The 14032-nt window shown below is 53.4% G+C and overlaps 1 long non-coding RNA gene across 1 annotated transcript in view; it reads left to right on the top strand.

Annotated features, from left to right (window-relative positions):
* LOC107211427 overlaps positions 1-5829 on the top strand; it is a 45932-nt gene extending 40103 nt beyond the window's left edge. The window contains exon 3 of the long non-coding RNA XR_001524180.2: positions 3374-5829. This is a non-coding gene — a long non-coding RNA (uncharacterized LOC107211427). The remainder of the gene's footprint in view (positions 1-3373) is intronic.
* The last annotated feature ends 8203 nt before the right edge of the window (positions 5830-14032 follow it).

Genomic DNA, 14032 nt, shown 5'->3' with positions numbered 1-14032 from the left:
GCAGATCTAATGCTGTCACTTGCAACCGATAGCCTGGAGGTCCCCCCAAATGCCACTGCTGTCATCCCACTCCCTGGTGGCACAGCTCCTCTGTGCTGGGCCATGCTGCTGGAGGAGCTGGGTGCCTGGGTGCCAGGTGAAGCAAGGCACTGAGCTGCTCAGCACACACAGAGCCATGGTGGCTGTCCTGGCAGAGTGGACTGTTCTCTTTGCACACCCAGAAGGTGATGAGAGGGCAGTGCTGCTCCTGCTGCACGGTTTGGGAATGTGGCTGTCCTGCCATTGGCAGTGGGTGCCAGGTGAAGAGGGTGGCATCAGGCAGCAGTGGCCTGGGACAGGGAACACAGGTGCTGTGTGGTGAGTGCCCCAGGGACTGAAACCATGAATTTAATGAATGACCAGTACACATGAATGGTTATTAAGGTGATTAATATTTAGTTTGTGTGGAAGAGAATTTGCAGAAATGTGACTTGATTCTCTGCAAAAGTTACTGTTCATTTTTCAGGACATACAATCAGCCTGGACAAGGCCTGCTGAGTTGTGGCTGCTTTGGCAGCCTAAGTGTGAAGGATTATGGAAGATCTCTGATTAACTGTCTGCTTTTTAATCTAACATTGCAGGGCCCTAACTGCTTTGACTTTGAGTAAGGGGAGGATGGTTTCTATAAGGGCATCCCATGGAACTGTATGGCACTGGCCCTGGGCATTTGGGGTCAGCTTCCCATTCTCCCTGGTGCTGGTGTGTCACATATTGCTCTCCTGGGATGTTGTGCAATGCAGCTGGGGTTGGAGCCACCTTCCCATTGTCCCTCTTCTGAATAGGAGCCAGCAATGAAGGGGTTTCTGCAGGCTGCCCCATGGGGCACCCGTGGGTGCTCATGCTGTGCCAGCTTCTGCAGGCGGTGAGAGAGGCAGGAGCGCTCCTCTTGAGCTTTTCTCCTTCTTTCACCTTGCACAAAGCTTTGTCTGGGTTCAGCTCTTTGAAACAAAGCCTCTACCACCCTCTGGGTGCCCCATGGCACGGGCATGGCTGGGATGAGTGATGGTGAGGGCCCTTGGGGCATTGCTCTGCTTCCCAACCCTGGGCACAGGAGCTGCCCTTGTCCTGTCCCAGGCGGAGCTCTGGTACACAGACTGCCATGCTCAGGACCCCTGGCCACAGCAGGAGATGGGCAGCTCCTGCAATTCCTCATCCCTGGAGCTGTGACCACCAGGAATCAGCTGGTGGGAGCAGGTTCAGGTCCCCCTGCCTGATACTGGGAGATGGATGCTGCTGGTGATGCCCGGAGAGGCTGAAGGCTGCTGTGCCAGCCCAGCTCCCCAGCTCCTGCCACTGCAGCTTGCAGTGGTTTGTTAAGTGAAAGGCGATTTCAGAGCAGGCAGCAGTGAATAAATTCTGTTTTCCTCAAGCATTTAGTGTTGCTTTCAGTTTGCTTTGATGATGTCTTCTCACAACTAGTGTAAACAGACTGCGCAACGGGGAGCACTCACATGTGTACAAGAAGCTGCACATGAAAGACAGAGGCATCTTGAAAGCCATAATAACGCTCTGAGTGCCAGTTAAAGGATTTGTCACTAAGAGCACTTTACAGATAGAAAGAACTTATTAACTAGTGTGACTAACAGCTTGCAAGGTTTAATTGATGTGTGTTTGTTGTCCTTTTATATCTCTCCCCCTTGTCTTCCTCTTGGCACTGATTCCAGCAGTTGCTGGTGCAAGAGCAGCAACCTCAAAGCAGCCTGAATAGGTACCAGAAATAAAAGGGAGGCCAAGCCCTGCCCTGAGTGCCCCCGGGTCTGGGGCTGCAGCGGCTGTGGGAGCTCGGCCCCAACATCCGGATTCCCCCTAGAAACTGGGGCTGGGCCTATTTTCTTGCTCAGGGTTCTGTTATTCCTCCCTAAGTGACGCAGAGTTTTTGAAGATAAAGCTTTTCAATGCATGAATAGGATGGATAATGAATGTTTCTGCCAGACAGACTGCTCGTTGCAAGATTGATTGACTATTAAGGTCATAACGCAGCAGCCACCCACACGAAGCAAACAGGCTAATGTTAGACTCCAGGTTAAGCCGAGAGTTGGTCAGCTGTCCACGGGCACAGTGGGGGCTTCCAGTCATCTGTCAACAAGTGATTGATTGATGTGGACACCTTCCAATCTTATTCTGATGATTCTCAGCAGCTTGCCTGCCTGGTGGCCATTTTTCAGGAGCTGGCAGCATTCAGACCTCCAGGACTCCAAGCGATGACTGCATGGGGGTTAACCCTTTCCTTTGATCCCAAATGCCTTTGTTATGGGCAACAACGACAGCCCATGGGGGAAGGATTGTGCTTGTGAGCCCCAGTTATGAAATACACCGTGACACTCCCTGAGTGAGAGCAATGCTTTAAGATGTTTCTGAGTTGGCCTGAGTGAAGCTGCAAGCTGCAAGACAGAGAATTGTCTAAAGCAGGGCAGGTACAGCGCTGTACTTCATGGGCATTTCAAACATGCCCTGGGTAAACTGTGTGCATCAGAGGTCCAGCAGAAGCAATGTAAATCCAGGTAGGAGTGAGTTTAGTATTCAGAAGGCAGGAAAAAAAAAGGATTTGCATGGACTTTTTCTGGTGTGAGAGACAATTAGATAAGAGAGCTCTTCTGGTTTTAAGGATTTCTCCTAGTTCAGTGCTTTGAATTCACCAGTTTGTTGCCTGGGTGCTGGCTTTATGTGTGCATGAAGAAGACTTAAATATATCTCTCTGTATTATTTTATATACATGTTATACTTGGTGTGTGCCCACACACGTGCTAGTGGGAAATTGAAGTTATGCATGCCATGTAGTGCAGGTTTGCCATCTGTAAACAACTTCAAAGGTCCTTTGGTTGCAGCGTGTGGCCTTGTCTGTTTTTCAGCAGTTTTAGTTTAGCTGTTTTGGAGGACCCTGACACCTGACTTCACCTTTCCATGCACTTTCCATCTATGGTTTTAGCATTCCTAACGTCCCCTTAAAGCTTGCTGTGGGGAAACGTTAAGAGCCTCTTCTCCAGGAGTTGGATCTTTATGTAACTCAAGTGCATTGTTGAGTTTTGATGGTGTGATCTGAACACTGTAATGTGGCCGAGCTGGCACAGAGCTATTGAAGGCGACAGGAGAGCTGTGCTCAGCTGCTCTGAGTGCTGCTGTGTTGTTGTGCACACCCTTCCCCAGCCCCAGCAATGGGCTGCAGGCTGATATTTTCCTGTGGAAGATGGTGCCTCAGGCCCTGATCCAGGACCACAAAACACCAGTCTCTCTCCTGGCTGAGCAGGGATAGAGCCTGAGCCAGAAGGAACTGCTGGGAGCTGGGTTCAGCTATTGCTGAGTTCTGCTAATCCTGTCTTCTCTCCATCCCTTGCAGACGGTGATTCCTGCCCGGACGGTGCCCCCACACAGCACCACACTGGCCTTGCTGCTGATTGTCTCCTGGATGCCAAGAACCATCTCCTACTGCCAGGCTGGGCAATGTCCTGTTCAGAGCTGCTGCCCTGGGTGGGCTCCATGGCAGCAGTGCTGACCTGCACTTAAGGAAGAGTCATGCCCAGTGCACGGGATGTTTGGTACAAGCTTCAGCTGGCTCCTGCCCATGGGCAGGTGCAGCACAGTCATGCTGGTGGAGAGGCTTCTCCCAGGCCAGCATCAGCCCCTTGGCCAGAGAGAGCAGGGTTGTGCTGGGGAAGGAGTGACCTGTGCTCCTGTAAACTGAAACAGGGAACTGAAATGCCACGTGCCTGCCACAGAATTTTTCCAGGGCACAGCCGAGCCATGTGTAGTGCTTCAGCCCTCTTGTCCAGAGCTCTGAGGGCTGTTGGTCTGAGTGCATGAAAGATCAAGAATTTGTCTCTGGGGCCTTTTGTAACAGCACCATGGCCTTCTCCTCCCCTCCTTGTACACCTCATCCTCACATTTGTGTGCTCAGTTTTGCTTGGAGGGGAAAAAGAACCTCTGTGGACCAGGGGAAGGTCTTTGATAGAGGAAGATGAGTCCATGAAAAGCAAGTAGCCAGATGTGTCCATGGGGTAGTATCACAAATTGCTTTTCTTCCCTCAAGCATTCTTCCCTCCTAGGCCCTGGCCAAAGGGCACCACCACTGCTTGCAGCACGAGGTCTGGACATTTTCTGTAAAGTTGTCTGCCTTCATTGTTCTTAACACGTGTGGGCAGATGCAAAGTGCTCTGGGACTGCCATGAAGTGCTGTGGAAGTGCAGAGGTCGATGAATATGTTCCCGTTTTAGCTTTTGTTGAGCAGAAAGTGGCTTGTTTGGGCATGGTCATGCCATGGAGCAGTGGTAGAGCTGGGAGGACCCAGCCTAGGTCATTCAATCCTAGCAGCCTGTGTCTTCTGGATGTTGAAGACAGAAGAAGGGATGCTGCTGAGTGCTTTTCTGCTGAGTGCAGGTGGTGAAGAGTTGAAAGGCACCAGCTCTGCTTGCTGACAGCTCCTGCTCAACAGGGTGTTTGGCATTTCTGTGGAGCAGCCCCAGATGGACATGGAGCAGTGCTGGTGGTGCATGGAAAAAACCTTCCCTGTGCTCAGGGAGGGGCACCAGGGTGACTCCTGCAGCTCATTGTGTAGAAGGGAGAGACCTGTAGTTATTTCTCCTTGACTGATCTCTGATTTGGCACTGATCATTAACATGGTTTTGTGTATTGGAGAGTCACTCTGAGGGTGATTCGCCCTACTTCAGCCTCCCTCCAGCCTTCCTGCCGCCCACAGTGTGCAGCCCCCTGGGCAGAGCTGCGCTTGGGCAGAGCCTCAGTGAGGGCCACGGAGCCTGGGAGTGGATGTGGCAGCTCTGCCAATGGACAAGAGCTGGGAGTGAGCAGCTTGGCCACGCTGCCCGCTCTGCCAGCGGCCTCAGTGTCCCTGTGGTGTGAGCCCAGCCAGCGTGGCCTCGGGGCTTCTCCTGAGGCAGCGCTGGTATAATAACACTGATGAAAAGCTGATTAATCCTTGTGAACGAGCCGCAATAGCTTCCCTCTAGAACTGAAGAGATTACCACTGATTTGTCATTCTGATTGTTTCAAAGAGACGTGCAATTAGTTGCTCTAATTTAGCCGTGCTCGCGGAGCGGCGTGACAAGGGCGCTGTAATCAGTGGGGCTGCGATGGCAGCCACTGGTGGTGCAGCTGTGCCGACACCATTTCACGTGCTGAGGGCGGCCGCCAAAATGGTGGAGCATCACGTGCTCCTGTTCTGTTGTGGTGCAAAACCAAGACGTTTTCGAAGGACTGGGTCCCCTCAGTGCTGTGTGGCACTGGAGCAGCGGGACAGGCCTGGCTCTGAGCTGTGCTGGTGGAGCTGGAGCTCAGGGGCTGCTGGGCCGTGTCTGATCAGGGCTCGTCTCGGTGCTGGTTGTTCTTGGGAAGACAGGGGGAGAGCAATGAGTGCTGGCCTAAAACCCCCATGAGGTGATGGGCTGTGTTGGATGGTGGGCGTGACATTATAGTCATAGTTTGATTATAAAGTAGAAAGTCATAAGGAAATCTTGTTTTTTTATTCTGCTCCCTCCAGCTCTTGGCCCTCTTTGCCAGGTGCAGTAAAACCAGTCCCAGGTACAGAAGAGAGGGGTGTATTTGCTTAAGGTTACCCCTTTCTGAGGACTGTCTGTGCTTTGGAAAAGGTACAAAGCTGCCACAGAAAATGAGGAGCTTGTGGCTCAGCCCCCCAGCTCGCTGCGCTGGGTCAGCAGCCAACCCCCTCTGGGCAGAGAGGAGGGAACACATGGGATTTCAAAATGTGTCCGTTTTCAGTGAGACAAATCACTTAAAAATTCAATTCAAAATGAAGAAAATAAAAACGCTTTAAAAACAAAACCTGCCTGTGGCTATTTCTTGGTTGAAGCTGTCTCTTTTTTTCTTTTTTCTTTTTTTGTTTCTTTTCTTTTTTTTTTTTTTTTTCCCTGGGAAGGCATTTTGTTTCTGGAGCGAGCTGGCTGTGCTCGCTAGGGAGGGTCTTTGAGGGGCCTCCGAGCAGCTCTGGTGCTGGCTACCAGCAGCCCGTGCACCTCGGCCCCTGGCCAAGCAGCACCACGCAGCTGCTCGGCTCATGTTCCCGGCCACAGCATGGCACGGCCAGTCCCGTGTCACTGCAAGGTCGTGGTTTTCCCTGGCCCCTCCAGCTCAGCTGTCAGCTGTCATCCCCCACTGGGCAGCAGCCCCTGTGGCACCCAGGGGAGCTTGCCCATCGTGTGTGTCCTGGGGCTGTGCTGTGGCTTGGGCTGGTCATCCCGCAGGGCAGCACCCAGCCACTGCTGTGCCCCCAGCCCTCACTGCCCTTGTTCCATGGCTGCTGCTCAGTGGCAGCTCCCCCAGCGCAGGTGACGTCCAGCTCACTCCACAGCCGCTGCTCCGCTGGTGACAGCTGATCCAAAGGGCAGCCGGGGTCTCGGCAGTGCCAGGTGGGCCAAACCGTACAAGTGCCATCGGCCGGGACACATTCCCCTTGCCTTTCCTGGATTGGGCCAAGGTTGGCCTCTGTGAACCGGCTGAGGGATGGTCTGGCACAGGGAGCACCAAGCAGGACATTTTCGAGTGCTCCTGCTCCCCTCAGCTAAATATAAGCCCCAGTGGGAAGCCTACCTCTCACTCGTTTCATGTTTCTTGCCCCTGCGCTTCCTAAACCTGGCAGCAGGCCCAGTTGTCTCCAAGTCTAAGATGAAAATACCCTTGCAAATCCCACTCATAAAAATACCTGCTGTATTCCCAAAACATGCCTGAGATAGCTTCCAGAGAGGATGGGGAGCTAAAATAAGACGCATGAGCTCAGAGCCCCATTTTCCACTGGCCCCACGGTTCCTGTCGCTGCAGCACACCGCGCCATGGACTGAAATGGAAGTGCTGCTGTGTGGGGTGGCCTTGGGCTGGAACCAGACAAGCCACAGCTCTCCCACAGAAGGCACTGCTGCAGCCCTGGTGTGTGCCAGTGAGGCCTTGTGCTCCTGGGGACAAGCTCGTGGCTGGTGGCACCACCTGGACAGTCACCCTGACCAACAAGCAGAGGAAACCTGGGTGAGAGTGGGGCACAGAGCTGTGGGGAGTGTTTGGTCCCCACACTGGCCAAGTGAGGAGCAGCAGGATCCTGCTGTTCCCTGGGAGGTTCACATGGCCAAGCCACACTGGCAGTGGCACCTGCCCTTGGGATGGGATGCAGGTGCTCTGCTGTGGACCTCAGCCTCCTCCTGTCACCCCTTGGCTACCCTGTGCACTGGAGAGACAGGGGACACAGAACTGTTGTCCTGCTGAAGGGCACAGCAGCTGGGGACTGGCAGGGCCGTGAGCCTCACTCTGCATCCAGGCAGTCCCTGGCCAAAGGGATGAGCCCTTGGGGAGGTGACATAACCTGCCCATTGGAGACCAGCTCCTGGCAGGGATACAGTCCATGGGGTGTCAGGCTTCCAGGGAACTGGAATCTCAGCCTTGCCCTCTTCTGAAATGCTCTGCTGCAGCCTGCAAATGTATCCCAGATCTTCTCGCAATCACACATCTCTCTTTTTACTTTTTAACAACCCACTGCTTCTACTAGATGCCAAAATGTTTCCTGGATCAGGCACAGATGTCCCCACAGTCACGTCCTGCCATTGTCTCTGCTCGGCTGCAGCCCGAGGTGGGGGCAGACACAGCCCCAGGTTTACTGCAGCTGGAGGCAGGAATGTGGTGGCCAGGAGCCCTCAGCAGGGACAGTGTCTGCCTGCCTGGAGTGGGGTCTGGGGCAGCAGGAGAACCACTGGCAACTCCAGGCACCCCAGCTAGCATGGTCACAGGGCACAGAACACTTGGCAGTCATGAAAGGTGTCCTGCAGCACCAGGACACAAACATCTGCTCATGTTGCTTACGTTGGAGAACCCCTCTTGTACCTGCCATGCTCTCAGTTAAACCTCTTGGGTCTGCTCTTGCCCTTATGGCTCTTCTGGGCTGTGCTGCTCCCGAGGTTTTGGAGGAATTTTGTCCCCACAAGGCTGATCACCTTGCAGCCATGAGCTCAGCGGGGAGGAAACCCCTTTTAGGCTCAATATTGGTGTTAATGGGTCCTGGAAAGCCTTCATGTCCCCTTGGTGGTGCCCAGGCCACATGGGACACGGGTTCTCCTGCAGCAGCCTTAGTGCTGGCTGCCTGCATGGATGCTTTGAGATGAGATTTGTTTGGGAGGGCACAACTGTCCCCCTTCTTCAGATGATTACATCCTGAATCTCACTGACTGTGGGGCTGGGTGGCAATATTCGAAGTTCCCCCCTCACTTGCATTGCCTTGTATGTCAGCAAGTGCTACTTAATGATCTGTGAATGGAGGGAATGCTGGGAATGGGCCGGACCTCATGTGAAATATCCATCCAGAGTCTATAAATAATGCAGCCTCTTTATGCTGTGCACAGTTTGGAGCTTCATGGGAGGAGCATTTCCCTGCTATGACTGGAAGAGCATCTCCTTGCTACGACTGGAGGAGCCTGTAAGTGATTTGGGTATGAAACAAAGGCGATGAAATGTAAAGAGAGGGACTGTTCAATTTCTGAAATATCCTGCAAATGTGCCTCAGCCACTTCTGCCAGCTCCTGAGCCGCCACCCACTCTGTGGATAGTGCCTTGTGCTGTGCCATATGCACCAGGACACACTCCCCAACACTCACCCTGCACTGACCATGGAAACATCTGGGAGAAGGGTCCCTGCTCGCCCTCAGGGCTCTGCCTTTCCTCGGTCACAGTGATGAACCCGGGGCTGCCAGGCACGGGGCTGTCCCACTGGCACTGGCTGCAGTGTCCCAGTGAGTGGCAGCTGCCCTGGCCCTGGCTCCTGAGCTCTCCCACTGCTGACAGGGTGTGTGTGTACTCCTGGACCTCCACTGCCTCTGTGGTGGTTTATTGCTCACTCCCTTTTCCTAAAGAGGAAAAGACCTGGCACTGGGGAAATACAGGTGGATTTCTGCTGGGGCAGTTCTCTGGTCACCTTTCTAGGGCAGGGTTTCCCTGCATGTTTGGAAATGCAGGCAGAGGCAGCTGCATCAGCATTGCCACAGCACGGGTGTTCAGCAGCCTGCGCTGGGCACACCGAGGGTGTCTGCTCAGAGACACGCTCACAGCCAAGGAAAACCAAGGCTGTCACACTCAGACACGGGTGGAGGGACAGTCCCTTCCCCTGGCACATTCCACGTGCCCATAACAGGGCTACAGCCCTTCCCTGCCAGTGCCACAACCAGCGTGGGGCGGCTTCCCAGGCATGGAAGGTCCGCCTTGCTGGGGCGGGAAGGGTTGTGTGAATTTGATTAATTAAAGGATAGGTTTCTGTCATAAATATTCTGCCACTGCTCTGCACGTCTTGTAAAATTTGCTGTGCCGGCTCTCACAATGGCATTTGTGTGATTAATCATGGCAAAGCAGGAATGAGCCGGTGCTGCACCAGCATGGCAGCGATCAGGGCACACGGAGCCCGGCCCCGGCGTGGCCTCGGTGTTATCTGTGGCAAAGCAGGTGGAGCAGCCCCTGCGTGGGGATCACAGCCGGGGCCGTGCCTGGCTTTTATTTTTAACACCCTGCTCCCAGGCGGTGACAAGCCTTCGCTAAGTGAGGTAATAGCCAATTGATTTTGTTCCGTTTTGCAGTGGGCAGTAATAAATCACACGGCTTGTCAGGGGGTGTTTCATGTTTTCAGTGAGAGTGTGCCAGCAATTAACCATCAGAAAGCTCTTGTGGCTGCGCTCCTGAAGACGTGGCTGCAGTCTGAAACTCAGGAATGTGGGGCCCTCCGCCACCAAAACAGAGCGGTTGTGGCGCAGATTTACAGGGGGGGCTGTTTCCAGGCTCCAGAGTGGACAGAGCCGGAGATTGATGACAGGGAGGAGAAGCCACTCCATTCACGGGCACAGCCACCCACGAGGGGACACAGGGAGGGTGCAACTGTGGGATCCCCCATCCCTGTTCCCACTGTGACCTAGGGACTCCCAGCATTTGGGCCAGCAAAGGTGTGAGACCCATGGAGCTGCCAGGCACTTTCTGGCCCTGCTGTAGCTATCACTGCTGCCATCCTGGGCTGTCTGTGCCTGGCTCTGGGGGTGCAGAAGTGCCGTGTCGGGGTGTGAGGAGGGATGTGGCAGCCACTCTTCCCTCCAGCCCCATTCAGAGGGGTGCAGGGTGTCACTGGGTTTGGCTCAGCCTGGTTCAGTGCCCCTCACACCATGCTGCTGGGGTCCCTGCAGCCCTTGGCAGGTTGTTGGGGGTTGGGGGGGCTGAGGCACACATGGGTGGTGGACTGTGGGGGTCAGCCCCAGTCTCTGCAGCTTACTCCATCCCTCTGGGCTCTGCCTGATGATTCCCAGATGGTAATCGCTCTGCTTTTATTTCCCGTAACCTTTGTTACTCTGGGAAGGCAGAGGCAGAGGCTGGGCTAGAGGCCGGGGTGAGGGATGTGGCGGGAGGGTCGGGACCCTGGGGAATAATGCTGGTTTCAAAGCAAGGCCTTTCACAGAAGCATTTGCATTTGGAAATAGGTAGCGACTGCTTTGCATGCAGAGCTGGAGGCTCAAGTCCTGGGGGGAAGGAATGGGAGCAAGTGGCCAATTGATCCCCAACTGAAATCAGGAAATTATCAGGAAATCATCCCCTGCTCTGTGCTGAGGGGTCTGTGACAAAAGAACCTTCTCCAGTCCATGGCCTGGCTGCCCACCGTGGCCCCACTCAGGCTGTGACTTTCCCATCGCAGTGCTGGGTGAGAAGTCCAGGATCGCAGGAGAAGGGGGTGGTCTCTGCTGGCCCCCAGCCCTTGTGTCACTCCCGTTTAGATCAGAGCAGCAGAGCTGCTCACGCTCTCCCTTCTCCCCAGGACTTTGCTGGAGGCAATATGCAGCAGCTCCCGTGTTAGGGAGCTGATAAACACAAAAGCTCTGGAATGAGTGAGACGGGCACACATGGGCTCTCCTGCTGCTGCCCCAGGTAGCATTAGATGAGCTCTGTCCCACACCTCAGACAAGCTGCACACATGTGTGAATGTTTGTGATGGCTGGAGAGGACCCTTGGGGAGGCTCCTGAGTGGGAGCAAGGGATGTCTGTCACCTATACCTTCCTCCCTGGGACCTGACTGTCCAGTAAAACCAGTTTCCCTGTTGGCAGCAATTGTTAGGAGACTGTGACTCCACTGGAGGTTCTGGTGCTGGCACCAAGGCACCGGCATCCCACTGCTCGTGCCCAGGCATGGCTAGGAAGGGGGCTGGGTGCTTTCATGGAAATGCATCTGGGATTTCATGGGTTTGTTATGGGTTAAAATTCCAGATTTGACATTTTTGTCATGGAGCTTTGGCTGGTGAAAGCCGTGGAGAAATCCCAGTGAGCTCAGGCTAGTGCCATGCTGTGCCTTCTTCTGCCCAGTCTGGGCTCATCTCATGCATGCAGGGAGTTCACCTGACTTCCTTGGGGTCACCCCAATAGAAAGAAGTTCCTAACCCTGACTATGGGGTTCCCAATGCAGTGTGATCCCACACAACCCTGTGAGCTGGACCCCTTCTGCAGCTGCTGTGCACGAGGCACACACAGACACAAGGACAGTTGTTTTCAAACCTCCATGGGAGGCGAGGAACGGATGGAAAGGCAGTGCTTCCTCCCCTCAGACCCCCAGCATTTTTGTGATTTCATGGGAACTCGTAGGAAAGGAGTGCACATTTCCCGTGGCGCTGGGCAGAGGAGCACGGTTCATGGGATGTGACAGAGAGCAGGGTTGTGGGCCCCTGGGCAGGCAGGAAGCAAGGCTCTCCTCCCAGGGAGGAACCTGCCTGTGTGGGAGAAAACCTGCCTCATTTCACACCAATTGAAAAAAAATCATTTTCTCATATTTGCTTTTATTTTCCAACATCCCAAGTGACTTCTTTGTTACATGATTAATATGCCTTGTGAATTACTGGAGCCTGGAGTGTGATGCTTTGCTGGGATCTGCATGGGAGCCTGAGGCAGGTGATGCTCCATCTCCAGCTCCTGCAGCCCTTTCTTTTACAGACTTCAGGGTGGAAAAAAATTTCTGTCTTTCTTGGACTCTATTTATTGCCACAGTGTGAGACTGATGAGGGGTGACACAGCTCACACGAGTCCAGGTAATGCCTCATACGGAAACAAGTGACCCAGAAACATCCTGGAAAAGTGCAGCCAAGGAAACAGCCCCTTGGAGTCAGTCGGGGTGTGTGTGCTGTCTCCCGTGTCTTGGTGCCCACTGTGACTGGAATGGAGGATTTCTTCCCTGCACTTCAGGCTCAGGCATCACTGGATGCTGAGTCTGGGCACTAGTGGGCTCATAGAGAGGAGCTGTTGAAAAGTCTGAAATATTTTTATAGCTACAAGAAGCTGTTGTTTAGCTGTTTCACAAGTACCTAAATGATGGTGCTGCATGCCAGCCCTGGGTTTTCTTTGCCTGGGTGACATGGCTCTTGCCCTGTGCATTTTGGGCTGGGAGCTCCCCAGCTCCAGTTCCTCCTCCAGAAAGAGGGAACTGCAATGCTTGGCTCCTGCTTTGAGTACAAACTTTTCCACTTGGAATCCTGAGGGTTCCAGTTCCTTGTCACCACGACTGTCACACTATTGCACAGGATTTTGTTGAGACAAAGCCTGCTCATCTTCTCTGGAGCGTGGGGAACCTTGAGGCTTTTCCCAGTATGAGGCCTGATGAGGGGCTATTTTGGACATTTACATTTCCCAGTGGAGGAAATTCTTATACATTCTAAAGTTAAGATGGACTTCCTAGAGGCAGTGTGTGCTGGCTGTGGTGTGTGGGCTCAGCAATCAGTACTATGTAGTAAACAGCATATTTTTTAGAAATGGAGCAAAATGGCAGGGCTTGGCAGAACCTGTCCAGAATCACTGCAAAATATGTCAGACCACGAGGGTGTTCTGACCATCCATGTAGTGCAGAGCAGCATTCCCACTGACCAACTGGCTTCTGCTGGCCTCCAGAAATGGGGTGTGAGAGCCAGGACCCAGTGCAGCCCCTGGTCCACACACCCCATGGCTGGGGTAGAGGCTCTGCCAGGGACGGCTGCTTAGCTCGGAGGAGCTGGTGTGAAGCAGCCCTGGCAATCTCTGGAGCTACATTTCTGAATCATCGCTGCACATGTCTCGTTTCTATAAAAGGAAACCAAGGACAGATTTGAAATCATCAACGTCTCCTTTGTCCAGCTAAAATCAGAGATTTTTCCCAGTTCTTGCTGTCTGTTTTAGAGAGAAAAAATGTGTGAGTTTTCTAAAGGCTGGACCTGGCACTGCCCCCCACGCCCTGCACTGTGGGTGATGCACCTTGGATTGCTGGAAGGAGGTGTCTAAAGCCAAAATCAGGGCTGGCACTTCGGAAAAAATACATGCAGGCTCTTCCCAGGGATTTTTAAAATGGGAACACAGTGGCACCCTTGTATGTGGAAGTGGCTGTTTCCTTTCTTCCTTCCTCTCTCACTAGTGCTGATCACACAGCTCCGCTGCTCTGAGCAGGGCCTTCAGCCTCCCTTCCTGTTACAAATTCTGCGGGACAAATCAACATCTTCCCATTAGGAAGTGATGACAAACCAGTCCATTTGGGGTGATTAATTGACATCTTAAATTAATCACGAGCACTCCTCTTAATGCTGTGACTCAAGATATTAACTGTTCCACCAGCCACATGAGAAAGAGCAGAGACCATTACAAAGCCCATTTGTCAAGCAGTCACTTACACAGCCATTGTGGTGGCTGAAAAAAGGTCAAGTGACTTTGTTATTGTTAAGTAGAGAGCAGACCGAAACTCCTAATTCCTTACTCTGTGCTTAATGTGCCAGTTAAGTAGTGGTAATTGGCAGCAGCTGTGCCCTGGAACCGATGGGTCCCTACTGGAGCAGGAGCCCTGATGTGCTCAGCGGTGCAGTGGGGAGACTGGGGCGTTTGCAAAGCAGGAGCTGGGGAAAGGTGGATGGATCCCAGGGAACTGGAGGTGTTGGGGGCAGGTGGCTGTGGTCAGAAGAAAGGGCTAAGAAGTGAGTTTGTGCTGATTTGAACATTTAAAAATCAATAGACTGATCAAAATGTG

This window comes from Parus major, chromosome 15 (assembly GCF_001522545.3).
Source record: "Parus major isolate Abel chromosome 15, Parus_major1.1, whole genome shotgun sequence".
In the NCBI taxonomy this organism is placed as follows: Eukaryota; Metazoa; Chordata; class Aves; order Passeriformes; family Paridae; genus Parus; species Parus major.
Note: the sequence above shows the minus strand (reverse complement) of the source record. Positions and strands in the feature narration are given on the sequence as shown.